Consider the following 16992-nt stretch of genomic DNA (forward strand, 5'->3'; position numbering starts at 1 on the left):
CGAATAATTTAAATAATAAAGTAACAAAATTATTTCGTAAAAATTAAATTTAGAATAAAAAAAAGAAAATTAAGGAAAGAATTATCGAAATCATGGAAGACAATGACTTTAATACCTGCCCTCATGCTACTAATTCTCGTGCCGTTAACAAAATGTCTTTTGGTAAAAGGGGCCCGATATTAAATTGCTTTTCCGGCGCAGTTTCGTTGGAGAGCCCGTTACTCCTCCTACAGAGTTGTAAAAATAATAAACATAAATGCATAAAACCATTGTTCACAGATTACGGAGTAAAAACCCGTCCTACCTAGCAAACCTTCCGGAGGTCCCGCCATCTGAAACTTACTACCATCCTGTTCAAAATATTGTCACGGCATGTCTGAACTTTCGCGCGTATTATTCTACTAGCTATGGAAAATAAAATTTGCCTCACAAAACTTGCCTTCAAAACCTATATACAATAATTTATACTTGGAACAAAATTCTTTCTTTTTTCGTTCTAAATTTGTAAAACCTACTTTCCTTCTTTCTTTCTAAAATATATTTTGGATAAATTTATAGTGTAAATAAATATTCGAAACAATAAGGTTCTTATAAAACAATACAGAGTATATTTATGGGATTCTAATCGATTCTAAAATAAACAAAAATTAGTGTACAAAAAATATTTGTAATTATTGTAATTGCTTATTACAAATTACAATTTAAATTCTCTTTTTAAATGAAAATGGAGATAAATGAAAATAGTATAATAAAATTGTCTCATTTTATATATACATATATTCATTTACCAAATAATTTACACAATTAAAAATGAAACAATTTTTATTTAAAAACCAACTAATATAAGAATGCATTGAATTAAAGATTACAAATATTTATATTTGTTATTATTTTCATATTTTTCACAATAGAAATAGAAAGAAGTGTATCAAAAATACAATAAAATAAAATAAAATAAAATACAATAAGATATAATAAAAAATAATAATAAGGTTCTTATAAAAAAATACAGAGTATATTTGGAACTCTAATTGATTCTAAAATAAACAAAAATTAGTGTACAAAAAATATTTGTAATTATTGTAATTGCTTATTACAAATTACAATTTAAATTTTCTTTTTAAATGAAAATAGAAATAGGTGGTATAACAAAATTGTCTCATTTTATATATACATATATTCATTTACCAAATTATACATAATAAAAATTGATTTTTATTTAAAAACCAACTAATATAAGAATGCATTAAATTAAAGATTATAAATATATTTATATTTGTTATTATTTTCACATTTTTCACAAGAAAATAGAGATAGAAAAAAGTGTGTCAAAGATACAATAAAATAAAATACAATAAGATAAAATAAAAAATAACAATAAGGTTCTTATAAAAAAATAGAGTGAGATATATTTGTGGGACTCTAATCGATTCCAAAATAAAAATAAAATAAAAATTAATGTACAAAAAATATTTGTAATTATTGTAATTGCTTATTCATTATAAGTTACAATTTAAATTTTCTTTTTAAATGAAAATGGTGATAGATGGTATAACAAAATTGTCTCATTTTATATTTTTATTTAAAAATCAACTAATATAAGAATGCATTGAATTAAAGATTACAAATATTTATATTTGTTATTATTTTCACATTTTTCACAAGACAATAGAGATATGTGAAAGAAGTGTGTCAAAGAGAGATTGTAAATTTTCCTCGATAAAATAATTTTTTAGAAAATCCTAATTTCTCTTAATTCTTTCACCGAAAAATCACCCTTCCACCGTGTTTCAAGAGCTGGCTGGAAGCTCAAGTCAGATAAGTGTGGCACGGGGTAATAATTTTTCCGGAATTTCACACGACACCCAAGTAGCTGTCAGATGAATCTGTATTCTCCACCGAGGCCATGCGCCCTTTTCTCCTCTGTTTCTCTTTCAAAACTTTGCTGGCGATATCATCTGCTTAGTCTCAATGACGGAACAGACGCCCACTGCTTCTGCTCTCCTTGGCCAGGGTGTCATATGCCTCGGTTCGGATAATTCCTGTGTGGCCACTTCGTTCGCACGTAACACGCCAGGATTGTAACAAACAATATACGCTATATAAGCTTTTCCGTGTACTTATTTTTCCATCTACACGAAGAGGAGAGCTTTTACACTTTGCGGTAAGATAGACGCGTTTCGAGGATTCAACGTAACGTTCAACGGAGAAGCGAGTCTTTCCCTTTCCCTCTTTCGTCACTGCATCGTTTCGATCCTTTTGGATATTCTTTGCATATGGAAAAGGGAAAAGAGAAAATAAATAAGAAGAATTTTTTTTATTTCTTGTTTCTTTTTTTTTTTATTCTTTCTATACAATCTCGAGAATCTTTAAGAAAATAATACAAAAGGAAAAAGAGAAAAGAGAAATAAATAAGAAAAATTAAAAAGAATTTTTTTTATTTTATTTTTCTTATTTTGTTTCTTTTTTATTCTTTCCATACAATCTTTAAGAAAATAATACAAAAGGAAAAAGAAAAAAGAGAAATAAATAAGAAGAATTTTTTTTATTTTATTTTTCTTATTTCGTGTTTCTCTTTTTTATTCTTTCCATACAATCTCGAGAACCTTTAAGAAAATAATACAAAAGGAAAAAGAGAAAAGAGAAATAAATAAGAAGAATTAAAAAGAAGAATTTTTTTTATTTTATTTTTCTTATTTCGTGTTTCTTTTCTTTTTTATTCTTTCTATACAATCACGAGAACCTTTAAGAAAATAATACAAAAGGAAAAAGAGAAAAGAGAAATAAATAAGAAGAATTTTTTTTATTTTATTTTTCTTATTTCGTGTTTCTCTTTTTTATTCTTTCTATACAATCTCGAGAATCTTTAAGAAAATAATACAAAAGGAAAAAGAGAAAAGAGAAAAAATAAGAAGAATTTTTTTTATTTTATTTTTCTTATTTCGTGTTTCTTTTTTTTATTTTTTTCTATACAATCTCGAGAACCTTTAAGAAAATAATACAAAAGGAAAAAGAGAAAAGAGAAATAAAGAAGAATTAAAAAGAAGAATTTTTTTTATTTTATTTTTCTTATTTCGTGTTTCTTTTCTTTTTATTCTTTTTATACAATCTCGAGAACCTTTAAGAAAATAATACAAAAGGAAAAAGAGAAAAGAAAAATAAATAAGAAGAATTAAAAAGAAGAATTTTTTTTATTTTATTTTTCTTATTTCTTGTTTCTTTTCTTTTTTATTCTTTCTATACAATCTCGAGAACCTTTAAGAAACAAAAGGAAGAATTTTAAATGTCTGATTAAATTTTAATTACAATTTATCGATCATATTTAAAGAAAGAAAAAAAAGAAATTGTATTTATATCTATTATTAATATAGAAAGAAGTTTGCAACCAGTAATTGATATTTCAATGATAATTTGATACTAATATAAAGATAGTATATGTGTCTATATTTAGATATATCAATAAAGAAAGCTTCCTGTAGAGAAATATTTGTAATTTGATGGACTAAAAGATAGAAGTGAAGATATACGAAATTGATAAATGACTTTATTTATTTTTTTTTTCTTTTTAATAAAATCAAAAAAAAAAAATCATTATTTTTTCGAGATAAACATTATCAAGGTTATTTCCATAAAAAGCTATATCTAAATTCCTTAGAAATCTCCATCTTTCTAGACTTATTTTACGATCGATATGATAAAATTGTATTTACATTGACCATTTCTTCTTCTTTCTTTATTTTTTTCAAAGTAAAATCTATCTTCTCAAACTTTCCATTATTTAAAAATTATATAAATCTTCCCAACTATCTTCTCAACTATCTTCTTCTCCTATTATTATAAAAATCCACAATTTAAAGATAAAAACAACAAGTACTTTCATAATTTCCTATCCATTTCAAAAAAAAAAAAAAGCAAAACAAAAGGAAGATTGAAATCTAAATTCAAGTTCGAATAAATAATAAATTTTTCTGGGCTGCTGGATTAATGGAACATTGGAAAAAGAGATCATATCTATACAATTTTTTCTGATAAGAGGATACATTTTATCGTTCAAAGAAAAATATAAATTTTAAGTCTAACAATATCCACAATATCTAGAAATCTTATCAGAAAATCTTGCATACATATCTCTACATATCTATTTAATTAATTATGTTCCACTGCTCGTTTTTATGTTCCTCTACTTCGTCGCAACGAAATAATTCTTTCGTCGTAAATAAAATCAAAATGGTGGGCAAAACGTTGACCTATAAGTATTAACACACGTATTAAAGTCACTCACCATCCCTCTCGTTCTCACCCTCTCGACTCAACCAAGAAATCTCCAAACCTCTCGCGCGCCATTTACGAGGACGCCTGTGTATACACACGATAGAGGACGAAAGAAAAAAAATTAAGGCCCCTCGAGCGCTTCACACCGAGGCCAATTAAGGGGAGTTTGTTTTTCTTAGGAAGAGCGTCTGCAACATTGTGGATCATCATCGTTGTAGTATATAGTATATCTCGACCAAGTTTATTTCCACAAAATTACATCTTTGTCCCTCGTATATATATATATATATATATCTCTCTCTCTCTCACCTCTTTGAAGAGTCATCGTTTCTTTCTTTCATTATTATTAGTATATTTATTTATTTTTTTCTTTTTCTTCTCTTCGATAAAAGATTATAAACGGCAGCCCATATCTCAGGGACCACTCCCTCTCTCGTCATTAAATTCGCTATCGGGATTCAATATCGGGTGACTGTTTATCTCCTCTCTTATCGCGTTATTCACCAATCGTGCATCCGTGCTACCGTGTCGATATCAATTTTATTTAGATATTCTTTTCTAAGAAAATGCCAATTATCACGTTTATATATATATATATATCGTGTCATTGACAAACAGGATGACACAATGTTTCTTCTTCACAATATATTTATGATACGATGACTCGTATTTCCTCTTTCAAATGGAGAGGAGAGAGGGAGAGAAACTAGTCACATTTTTCCATCCTGCTCATATTATTCCATTCCCTCATCATGGATCTATGTTTCTTCGTCCCTCTGAAATGATTCTCTACAATCCTTCCCCTAAAAACGGGAATCAACCATCGGTAAATTTCTCCGTGCATGATCCACCTCTGTCACAGCGCAACCTGCCACGTGCACGCTGCATCGTGGGCGACTCCTACGTTGCTCCGGATGGAAGAATGGTCCTCTCTCTCTCTCTCTCTCTCTGTGTGTGCGCGAGGTCTAAGGTAAGCCGAAGGCATTGCTCGGCTACGACGTACGACACCTAGGCCAGTGTGTGTTTCACGATTTTATGCCGGAGGTAGTTGGAACGAAGGCACATCAAAGGTGCCGCTATCGGTGCAAAGCCGCTTTATGCTCGCGTGTCATTTCTCTACGTGTGCGCCCTGTGTAAGTACGCCGCCTGTGTGTGCGTACCGCTGTGTGTACGCGGCGGCGACGACGCACGTGCACGGTTATACACGCGTGCAAAACCGCGTCGGCCCGCCTCTGCCTTCGAACTGGCCGTGATATATCGTGCCGCCGGATATTGGCTCGTATAAATTCCATCGCGGTTTCCAGCGGGGGTGCAACCGAACGAACCGAGCGAACCGAGATCGTCGTGGACCATGTTTCATGTAGACCATGTGTGGATCCATTATTACCATATAAAACTAGCTTCGAGTTTTTCAAGTTTTCATTTGACTTTTAATTGTACATTGGAATTTTTCCAACTGGAAAAATGTGGTAATATGTGGAATAATGATGGTAAAATTTTCTGTGGAAATTTGTCTATAGTAGGATAGGAGGAATCTAATGTTTGTCTAATATTTTTCTTTTCTTTTCTTTTCTTTTTTTTGTAGGAGAAGTATAGAAGGATATAGTAGGATAGGAGGAATCTAATGTTTGTCTAATATTTTTCTTTTCTTTTCTTTTTTGTAAAAGAAGTAATTCATTAATGTGTAAGAAGTAAAGAAAGATTCATTAATGGAAAAGTGAATTAAAAATTATTTTTCTATATATTCTTCTATATATTGTTTGTCTAATGTTTGTCTAATATTTTTCTTTTCTTTTCTTTTTTTTTTTTTTGTAAAAGAAGTAATTCATTAATGTGTAAGAAGTAAAGAAGTATTCATTAATGGAAAACGGTGAATTAAAAATTATTTTTCTATATATTCTTTTATATATTCTATATATTCTTATAATTTGATGGGAAAATGTTTTTAATTTTTCGTCTAGAGTTTTATGTCTGTTTTCATTTGACTTTTAATTGTACATTGGAATTTTTTCAACTGGAAAAATGTGGTAATATGTGGAATAATGATGGTAAAATTTTCTGTGGAAATTTGTCTATAATAGAATAGAAGGAATCTAATGTTTGTCTAATATTTTTCTTTTCTTTTCTTTTCTTTTTTTTGTAGGAGAAGTATAGAAGGATATAGTAGGATAGGAGGAATCTAATGTTTGTCTAATATTTTTCTTTTCTTTTCTTTTTTGTAAAAGAAGTAATTCATTAATGTGTAAGAAGTAAAGAAAGATTCATTAATGGAAAAGTGAATTAAAAATTATTTTTCTATATATTCTTCTATATATTGTTTGTCTAATGTTTGTCTAATATTTTTCTTTTCTTTTCTTTTTTTTTTTTTGTAAAAGAAGTAATTCATTAATGTGTAAGAAGTAAAGAAGTATTCATTAATGGAAAACGGTGAATTAAAAATTATTTTTCTATATATTCTTTTATATATTCTATATATTCTTATAATTTGATGGGAAAATGTTTTTAATTTTTCGTCTAGAGTTTTATGTCTGTTTTCATTTGACTTTTAATTGTACATTGGAATTTTTTCAACTGGAAAAATGTGGTAATATGTGGAATAATGATGGTAAAATTTTCTGTGGAAATTTGTCTATAATAGAATAGAAGGAATCTAATGTTTGTCTAATATTTTTCTTTTCTTTTTTTTTCTTTTTTTTGTAGAAGAAGTATAGAAGGATATAGTAGGATAGGAGGAATCTAATGTTTGTCTAATATTTTTCTTTTCTTTTCTTTTTTGTAAAAGAAGTAATTCATTAATGTGTAAGAAATAAAGAAGTATTCATTAATGGAAAACGGTGAATTAAAAATTATTTTTCTATATATTCTTCTATATATTCTATATATTCTTATAATTTGATGGAAAAATGTTTCTAATTTTTCGTCTAGAGTTTTATGCCTGTTTTCATTTGACTTTTAATTGTTCGGTACATTGGAATTTTTCCAATTGGAAAAATGTGGATGTGGAATAATGATCATAAAATTTCCGGTGGAAATTTATCTATAATAGGATAGGAATCTAATGTTTGTCTAATATTTTTCTTTTTTTTTTTTTTTGTAGAAGAAAATATTAAATTATGAACCGATATCTAAATTATTGACGGATTCATTAATGGAAAACGGTGAATTAAAAATTATTTTTCTATAATTTGAGGGAAAAGTGTTTCTAATTTTTAAGTCTAGAATTTTATGCCTGTTTTCATTTGACTTTTGGAATTGGAATAAAAATTATTTTTCTATAATTTGAGAGAAAAGTGTTTCTAATTTTTCGTCTACAGTTTTATGCCTGTTTTCATTTGACTTTTAATTGGAATAAAAATTATTTTTCTATAATTTGAAGGAAAAGTATTTCTAATTTTTCGTCTAGAGTTTTATGCCTGTTTTCATTTGACTTTTAATTCCATACATTGGAATTTTTCCAACTAGAAAAATATGGAATAATGATCATAAAACTTCCTTTGGAAATTTGTCTATAGTAGGATAGGAAGAATCGTTGTCTGATGTTTGTCTAATATTTTTCTGTTCTTTTCTTTTCTTTTTTTTGTAGAAGAAATATAGAAGGATTCATTAATGGTGAATTAAAAATTATTTTTCTATAATTTGATGGAAAAGTATTTCTAATTTTTTTTTATTTCTTCCTACATTATTCCTATTTCGCGTTTATTTAACAAAACGATTCGTATTTCCATAAATTCTTATTTTCAACTTCAAATCCATTCTAATTCATATTGTGTCGTTGAAATTTAAATATTTTTCCTTTCAAGATTTCCACGAAAACCGATTTCATATAAATTCCAATAAAATGTTCGATCACTCGTCCGTTTCATTTGTAATCGATGATCGTTGTTGGCTCAATAAAAACAATTTAAGTCGAAAGCCTTAAGTTTTATTTATCACAAAGCCAATAAAATGAGCAATTATACGATTTTCGTTATCAGCCGCGTAAAGATCGTTCCCCAAACGAATTTTCTAAATTAAAAATATTCCATCCCCTCTCACTCTCAACCATTATTCAGAAGTAGAAGAAACAATTAAATAAACGATTTACCATATCAATAATAATAATAATCCAATTTTAAAATGACGTATTATCAAGAAACCGTCGATAAATCTAAGTTCCGTTACGAGGCAATGACATATACAAGGAGTTCAATAAAATCAAGAACGACAGCCGCGCCTGTTTGCACGTTCTCTCTCTCTCTCTCTCTCTCTCTCTCTCTCTCTCTCTCTGCGATACAAAGAAACGAAGACCGATCGGCTATCTCGATGATCGAATTAGCTTGTTGGTTGGCTCGACGAAAAAAAAGAAAGATAAAACCGAGACCTGAGGAAGTGATAAGGAAGCGGCGGAAAATGATTTATCTTTTGCTGCAACATTTAAAGAGGCTGAGAATGTAAATTATTCAATGTTTTCCTTCTTCTCCTCACAGGAAAGATAGAATTTTGCATCGAATTTTATAAAATAATTATCCTTTTTAAAAAAATAATTCTTCTTTTTTTCTTTTTGAACGATGAAGATACTACCTTTGAGACGATAAATATCAAATTTAAAATAAATATCTCGCGAAAGGAAATCGACGAAATCAGTATTTGCGAATGGATGGAATCGTTGATTTTTTTTTTTTATTGCGCACCACGTACGTAGCGGAAAAAATAAAGGAGGAAGACTTGCTCGCACGAAATCTTATCTTTATTTAGAATACCTGAGAATCGCGTAGAAAGCGAGTCATTAATTAAATATTTTTATTCGATCGATTGCACGCGGTATGTATTGGTTTACCACGATGAAATTTATACATCGATTTCTCAACGAGTTCCAAGTTTGCATTCGAAGCGCACAGAGAGAGATTTGAAGCTTTATTTCTGTATTACACATTGCTGCACCCTTTCATCCTAACTTTCCTATTTGAAATGGATTATATCACAATTATATAAATATAAGAAATAAATAAATATATATACATTAGTATTAAGATTTGTAAGAAGAAGATTAATAAAAAGATTTGATATTAAGAATTGTAATACATGTTACAATTAATTAAAGATACGTCAAGTTTTAAGAAATTTGATCGAAAGCGTGTTCCTTTAATCTACGTCGCTTAATCATCCATCGGGGACGGGATGATTAATCTTTATTAGTTTATTGCAGAAATATTGCGCGTTGGAGGAGAGGAGGGAACGTATACAAGGCACGGTATCTCTCGTATCTCTCGTACGACGACGATCGACCTGCACAGGCAGAGAGAACCGGTCAACTCGAATATCGAGGGAATCTTATCGCTGTGCAAAGAGCGTGAAGAGGACCACGATGTTGGCGAAGTCGCCTCGGCCGCTTTGATGTGGGTGTGCACGCCGCGATATTACGGTAACACGGATTCCTGGAACTGTTTCGACGAAAACGGGCCCTGGCAATCCTTTATTTCCTTAGATAACCGATAATCGGCTCTGTCGACACGCGATGATGTCACGGCTCCCGGTTCTGTCCACGAGATGCTCGATCGCGGCTTCTTGAAAACTCGAAATGCACAGTGTACGCTTTTGTCCTCTCCTTCTCTCTCTCTCTCTCTCTTTCTTGTCCAAGTTTTCTTTTCTTTTCTTTTCAATCGAAGCCATTTTGAATTCGTGTTCAATTACCTTTTTTTATTTTCGTAAGAAAAATTCTTTTTCTTTTTCTCTTGCATAAGAAGGATAAATAAAAATTATTGGTAGTTTTAGTTTTATTAGTTTGTTGTTATTTATTTGTTAAAATTTTAATTTCGAGTATTAAAGTAGATAAGAAAGTTAGAGTGATTTAAATAGAGGGATTTCTGAATTTTGTACAGTGTACAGTAAATAGTTCTTTTTATCAACATTCTCCTCGAAATAAGATATCATGGCAATCGCTTGGATGTGTTAAAAGCTTAATGCCCGGCCGAGCGTTGCTTCTGAATAATGTCTGCGTTCAGTTCATCAACGATTTCGATTTAATGACTGAATCAAGCCACTCATCGGCAAAATCTGTTGAACTTCATCGCGTGCCGCTCTGTGAGTAAGGATAATTTCAACGTTTCATATATGCGTACAAAATGAATCACGAGTTCATCATTTTTTATAACCATTGACGCAAATAGTTGAGGCAGAGAGATAAATTTTATATTTTTGTGGCCATAATTGTAACGAAAAAGATCGTTTATTAAATACGATTTTAGAAAAAATCTATTCCCTGCAACGTGATTCGAGAAAGAAAAGAGAATCAACTTTTGCAACTGGAGCAAAAAAAGTTGAAACACGTGTGTCGCAGGATCTGCCTTCTGTCACTCGACGATACAATAAAAAGAAACATTCCTTGGATAAATTTTATCCATCGAATAATGATTATTCTTCTGTTTATTGTTAAACAATTTTACTTTATTCATTATGTGAATTAAAAATTTACTACCATACCAAATTAAATAATTTAAACACGATTATATTTTATCTACTATTTAATAATTTTTTCATTACAAAGACAGAAAAGAATAATAGAATAATTAAATAATTTGCGTCGAATAAAGTAATAACAATAAAAGCGAGACAAAAATGCGACTTTCACTCGCATACAGAAACATTCCTGTTACAATTCTCCAACAACCAAGATTTTCTTTTAAAACAAAGAAAAAGAAAGAAAGAGAGAAGAAGAAGAAGACAACATCGTTGAATCATCATAGAACAGAACTTTAATAAGATGAGCAGGCGACTGTGCACTACTCTACTCGGCCTTGGATGCTCCCCGTTGTCCCAACCACCTACCGACAACCGTTTTAATGAAAATAAGTAATCTCGCAAACAGGAATTGTAGTGGATCGTAAACCGGTGCACTCGGCGACGGCCTCGTAAATATGAAAGTTTCTGTAGGTCTCTCGGCTACCTCCGTTACCCATCCGTCCATCCTTCTCCATCTCCTCCGTCCGTCGGTGTTTATTGCAACGATCCTTGGCCCAAGAAAGTCGAAGAAGGAACGACGAGGTGGGGCAGGAGAGAGGGGGGGGGCATAAAGAGACGGGAATGGGTATTCTGGTCCCCATTATAGGGCCCATAAAACACCTTGGGGCGCGTGGCCCCAAGGCCGTTCCAGGCCCTACTTTTATTCCCATTTCGTTCATTGTTGCAACAGCGGCACTGACAACACCGTTGTGCCGGTATTGCGATATCGCAGCAATTGGAAAAATTTCCCTTCCTTCGAAAAGTTGGAAAATTAGAGTTGGATTTATGCAAATGTTCGAATTTCTAACGTTGAGGATGGAAGGAAGGAAGGAAGGAAGGATGGAAGGAAGGAAGGAAGGAAGGAAGGAAGGAAGGAAGGAAGGAAGGAAGGAAGGAAGGAAGGAAGGAAGGAAGGAAGGAAGGAAGGAAGGAAGGAAGGAAGGAAGGAAGGAAGGAAGGAAGGAAGGAAGGAAGGAAGGAAGGAAGGAAGGAAGGAAGGAAGAAGGGAAGAGGAGAAGATGGAAGGAAGGAAGGAAGGAAGAAAGGAAGGAAGGAAGGAAGGAAGGAAGGAAGGAAGGAAGGAGGGAAGAGGAGAGGATGGAAGATCGTGGACGATTCATTTCTCCCCGTGAAGAATGCACATGGCACGCGAACAGTAGAAATACTCGAAGGGATGACATCGTCTCTCCAAGGACTTGGGGATGGCTCCTTTCGGCCCTGAGCTTCAGGGACACGGTCGCGTGGCGTTGACGAATCTGTTTAGTGCCGCCATAATACCCGCCCTTCGAAATGCTTGCCCTTCGAGGAAAAATTGCCGGATTCGATTCTATGCGAGTCAAGAAGCAACTTACTACTGTAAGCTCGCTTTTAACGATCCCCACTGCAAAAACTACGCCGAGATTCCTCTCGTTTCCTTCTTCTATTTGGCAAATAGAAAAATGATAACAGAGAGAGACGAGGAAAATAAAAATGGATTAAAACCACATTCAAATGGAGAATTCCTTCTTTCATAATCTTTTTTTCTTATAAATTGCAATAAATTTATTTAATATCGATAAAATAGATGAAACTAAAATAATTAAAATAAAATATATATGTTAAATTTAATTAATCTTTTTAATTGGAGATTAAATGTATTTTAATATATAATTTTGTAATTAAGTTTATTTTAGATGAATGTATATAAAAATAATCAAATTACATCAACAAATGTCAGTATCAAATGGCTCACTCAAAATTTATATTATGTGTATTTGAAAAGTGAATATTCGATAAAAAAATTGATCCAATTAATACATGTAAACCATGAAATCCTGTTGCTATAAATAAGATTGATCCATAAATTCTATCATTGAAACAAAAAAATGAATTTAAATATTCAAGGAAGTTTGAAGAATTGTAAAATAAACTTCTAAAAAAATTGTTAGTAACAAATATGATTTTCTAAATTTTTAAATTATTAGTAATTAAATAATAATGACTTAATGTAACTGTAAATCCTGAAGAAACAAGAATAAACGAATATTTAATAAAGGAATTTCTATTGGATTGAAGAGAGAGAGAGAAAGAGAGAAAGTTAAGCAAATGAAATAATTATAATCACGGACAGGTTATCGTTCGAAATGATTATTTCATATGACTGAGAAAAAATTTATTTCCACCGACTTTGAACATCCATTAAATATCCGTGTCCGTTAAATATCACGATGATACATCCGAAATTATTTTCCGTAGTAGATTACGTTCATATCATCAATGATCAATCATCAATAAAGTGAAATCATCGATCTTCGAAACGGATAACGATTCACGGAATATCGCGACAATAAAATGTTAAATTTTAAAATTAAATCGCTGACTGTTTCCAGTTCTTTGAACAGATATAATTATTATTCCCTTTAAATTAATAATATTCTAGAAATACACAATTCCTAAGAACACGATAATATGATGATCGGATTAATTCCAATACCCGTCACAAAATCTTGAAGACTCTGGAGACGCCAAATAAAATTCTCCTCTTCTCAGAGGAGAATTTCGATTGCATCTTCGCGAGAGATGCACAAATATGAATCTGAGGGACGAAGGGAAGGAAAGATAAGAGATATATATATAAAGAGAGAGAGAGAAGAGGAGGAAATACACCGGATCCTCTGATCTCAGCGATTCCATCATCAACGACTCCGGGGCCCCAGGATGGCAGATAAAAGGCAATTGAATTTAAATCATGAATACGAACGAACCGAGCGAGAAGGAGGGCAAGATGGGGTCGCATCGAGGTTGAGAGAGAAAGAGAGAGTGAGAGGCGAGGAGAGGCCAACGTAAGCCCCGACGGCAATCTGGTGGTAGCTTTGTGACGGTAATGGCTTCAACCCCTGGCCTCCAATCCCCGAGGCTTGCACCCCCTTCTCGTTTACCGGCGACCCACACGACCCACACGCGCGCAACCCTCGAGAAGTCGATTTACCTATACAATCCGTTCGCGGGATCTCGAGTTTTTCCAGTAGGAAAAAATCTCGATCGATCGAGTTCCCGTAACGAATTTGAAAAAGAGAAGAAGTGAATCGATATCTTCCTTATTATTTACTTTTTTAATCCCCTCTTTGGAGGGATTATTTTATACTTGATGAAATTTATATCGATACTTTTTAAAGGACTGTTCAAAAGAAATAAAGTGATTTATTCCTTACGAATCTGAATACTAAATTTATGAAAACAATTTAAATTATATTGTGACGTTTAGAAAATATTTATGTATAAAAGGTTTCGAAAAGGAGACATTCACGTACCTCAGGATATATATATATATATATATATATATACGAAAGATGGAAGCAATGGTAGCGTTTCTCCTTGAAAGTATCTGAATCGATCTTTCCTTCCCTCGTTGAGGTACCTATGGAAGCCCGGCCACCGGCGTCGCGACGCCTACTCGAGCTCCACCCACGCGCACTCTCGTACATGCGCAGCGAAAGTTCGAGGGTTGATATGTGAACGAAACCCTCGTATAAATAAAAACGTCCCGTTCTTCCTTAATCAGCTCCGGCAGCAATCAGCTTGTCCACGTTTGGGGTGCGCGGTAACGGTTTGCTCTCGTAAACGGCGGGCGCCGTTTCATTGGCTCCGAGAACCTAACCTAAATAACAGAATAAAAGTAGAAACGTAACGAGTTCGCGATACGAAATGATATTAAGAACGATCGATCTTCGTCTTTTCTCCGTTTTTATTTTTTACGAAACGAAAAGAATAATTCTTTCTTCAGATCGGATATCAAAGTTTTTCCTGAGCTGAATAAAAATATAAAACTCGTATCGTAAGAAAGTTTTAATTCAGTTCGTTCAAGAATTTTATATTATATTTTGAAAAGCGATCAATCATCCATCCTTTCTTAAATAATTTTCTTTTCTGTCGAGCTTCTTTCACTCGCCGAGAGAGAGATTAAATCGAGAATGCTACTTAAAGATTTCTTACCTGTGACGGAATACAAGGCACACGTTAAATAAAATACGTATTCCTTTTTGGCCGAGATTAGGAAGCATTTCGGGAACCGCTGTGATGCTTACCTGTGTCCCTTAATAACAAGAATACGAGAATGGCGAGACGGTACAATGGGCTTGTGCTTGTACAGAAGCGGGCATCGTATATAACGACGTGACAATATGCTTGCTCCACGATACAGTGCAATTTTATGAGAAGTAAGATCGGTTCCGTTTTCCCCATCCCTGGTCCGTCCTGGCTTCGTGATTTAGGGTATGTTTACCTGCAGTTAAGCACCTTGACGTGTCCATGAAGGCGAGGACGGGCCAATTTGGTGAAAATAAGGGAAACGCCGTAGGGAGGCCACTCGAAACGCCATGAAATCCTAACAGTTTCTGTAAACATGCACGCTTCATCCATCTCTCGGCCCTGCTGGCACGTAATCCGCTCCACATTCACGGTGGAACGAAATCGTGTTTCCACGTGAACGGGGAAAGTTTATCGTGACTTACCGACTTTTCACCCCTCCCCCTCCCTTCTTTTGTTTGCATGGGGGATGCACGTGTTTCCCTCTGTATGTGCAGATTATTATCGGTCCTCCAGTTTTATCAGCCGCTAATGAAATGTTTTTAAAAGGCATTGAAAATAAAGTAACGAAAAAGTGTAATGAGAAAAAGAAAAAGAAGTGTTATTAAAAATATTAAAATTATTTTCAATCTTTTGATACGTGAAATTTTTTGGGAATATAAATTTTGCTGTAAGAATTAATTAGAAAGAAAAGAATATATTAAACGTTTAATTATTGACAATTTTAATAAAAAATTATTACAATTAAAATTGATGATTTGTAGGTAAAGTTTATTAAAGTTTTTAGTGGAAATGTTCCGAGAGTTTTGTACTACCGATAATTTTTTCAAAAATTATGACAATATATAATTAATAATTCTTTGCGTTTTATTTTATACATTTTAAATAACAATGTATTTAAACGAACGATTCGTCAAATCAGATTTTTTAAATATTTTTTGTATATTAAATGATCCATTTTAAAAGAAAACATAGAAAGAATAAATAACGAAAAATAGAAAAAAGAAACAGATGATCGTAAAATATTAATTTTATATTTGAAAAAATTTCTTTAATTCTAAATTTAAAATCATTTAAATCATAATTTTAAATTATAAATAATCGGACGAGATTTCGTTTCAACCATAAAATTTTTAAAATCATAAAATGTTCCATAATTAATTATTTTCACCTGTGCTGTTACAAATATGTGTCAAATGATTTTTGATTAAAAAATTTTTCTTTTCAAGTATTCGATGTCGCATTTTTCGAGACTTAATTGAGAAGCTTTCCGAAAAAAATAAAAAAACAAGGAAGTTTCAATTTTCTTTTAAACATTACATCCTTATATCATAATAATATTAATTATAGTAAAAAAAAAAAAAGATAATAATTACATTACAAATATTTTACATATTATCAGATGTACAAACGATTAATTGTAAATTTTCAGAAAGTTTCTCAATTGCGATTCAGATGCTCCTCACTTTGATCAAAAATTTTCTTTTAAGAGGAATTATACTTATTGATACCATTTATCTCAAAACGACATTTATTATGCAACAGTCTAATAACCGAGAATAATTCAAATTTAATAGGTTGAAAAGTCTTATCTATATAAGATAATTGTTAATCTTGAAAATTTGATATAAATTTTCGTCATTATTCTTGTTTTTATTATTATTTAGCTTGATATCAAACAAGTTTAATGTTAATTATAAAACCAAAGGCCATAAGATATTACATAAAATCTGTTGATCGAGTACTGAAATGTCACGCGAATGAATATAATTGGCACACTTTTAGTTATTTTTCAACATTCATTATAATGATATTTTTAGTGATTTGTATTGTAAATACAAAGAGCATACCTTAATTATTATTTTCTTAAATCTATTATATTCTTTTATGCTCTGTCATGAAAGATATTAAAAATTATATATGAAACAATTCAGTCCACAAAGAAGATACATGTGTTGTGATATAATGAATATAATTATAAATAAGCAATAATTTACTTAAGTTTAAAGTTTTTATTAATTACACTTGAAACCTGAGAATACTAATGATATAATTTCTAAAAATATAATGATTGGAAAAAAAAAGAAAAAAAGAAAAAAAAAAAATCTAAAACTTTTGTATATTTCAATACAAGTGTTTCTTTCATGGCATGTTACAAAGGAAAAATTATAGCCGATT

This window comes from Apis mellifera, linkage group LG13 (assembly GCF_003254395.2).
Source record: "Apis mellifera strain DH4 linkage group LG13, Amel_HAv3.1, whole genome shotgun sequence".
NCBI classification, from domain to species: Eukaryota; Metazoa; Arthropoda; class Insecta; order Hymenoptera; family Apidae; genus Apis; species Apis mellifera.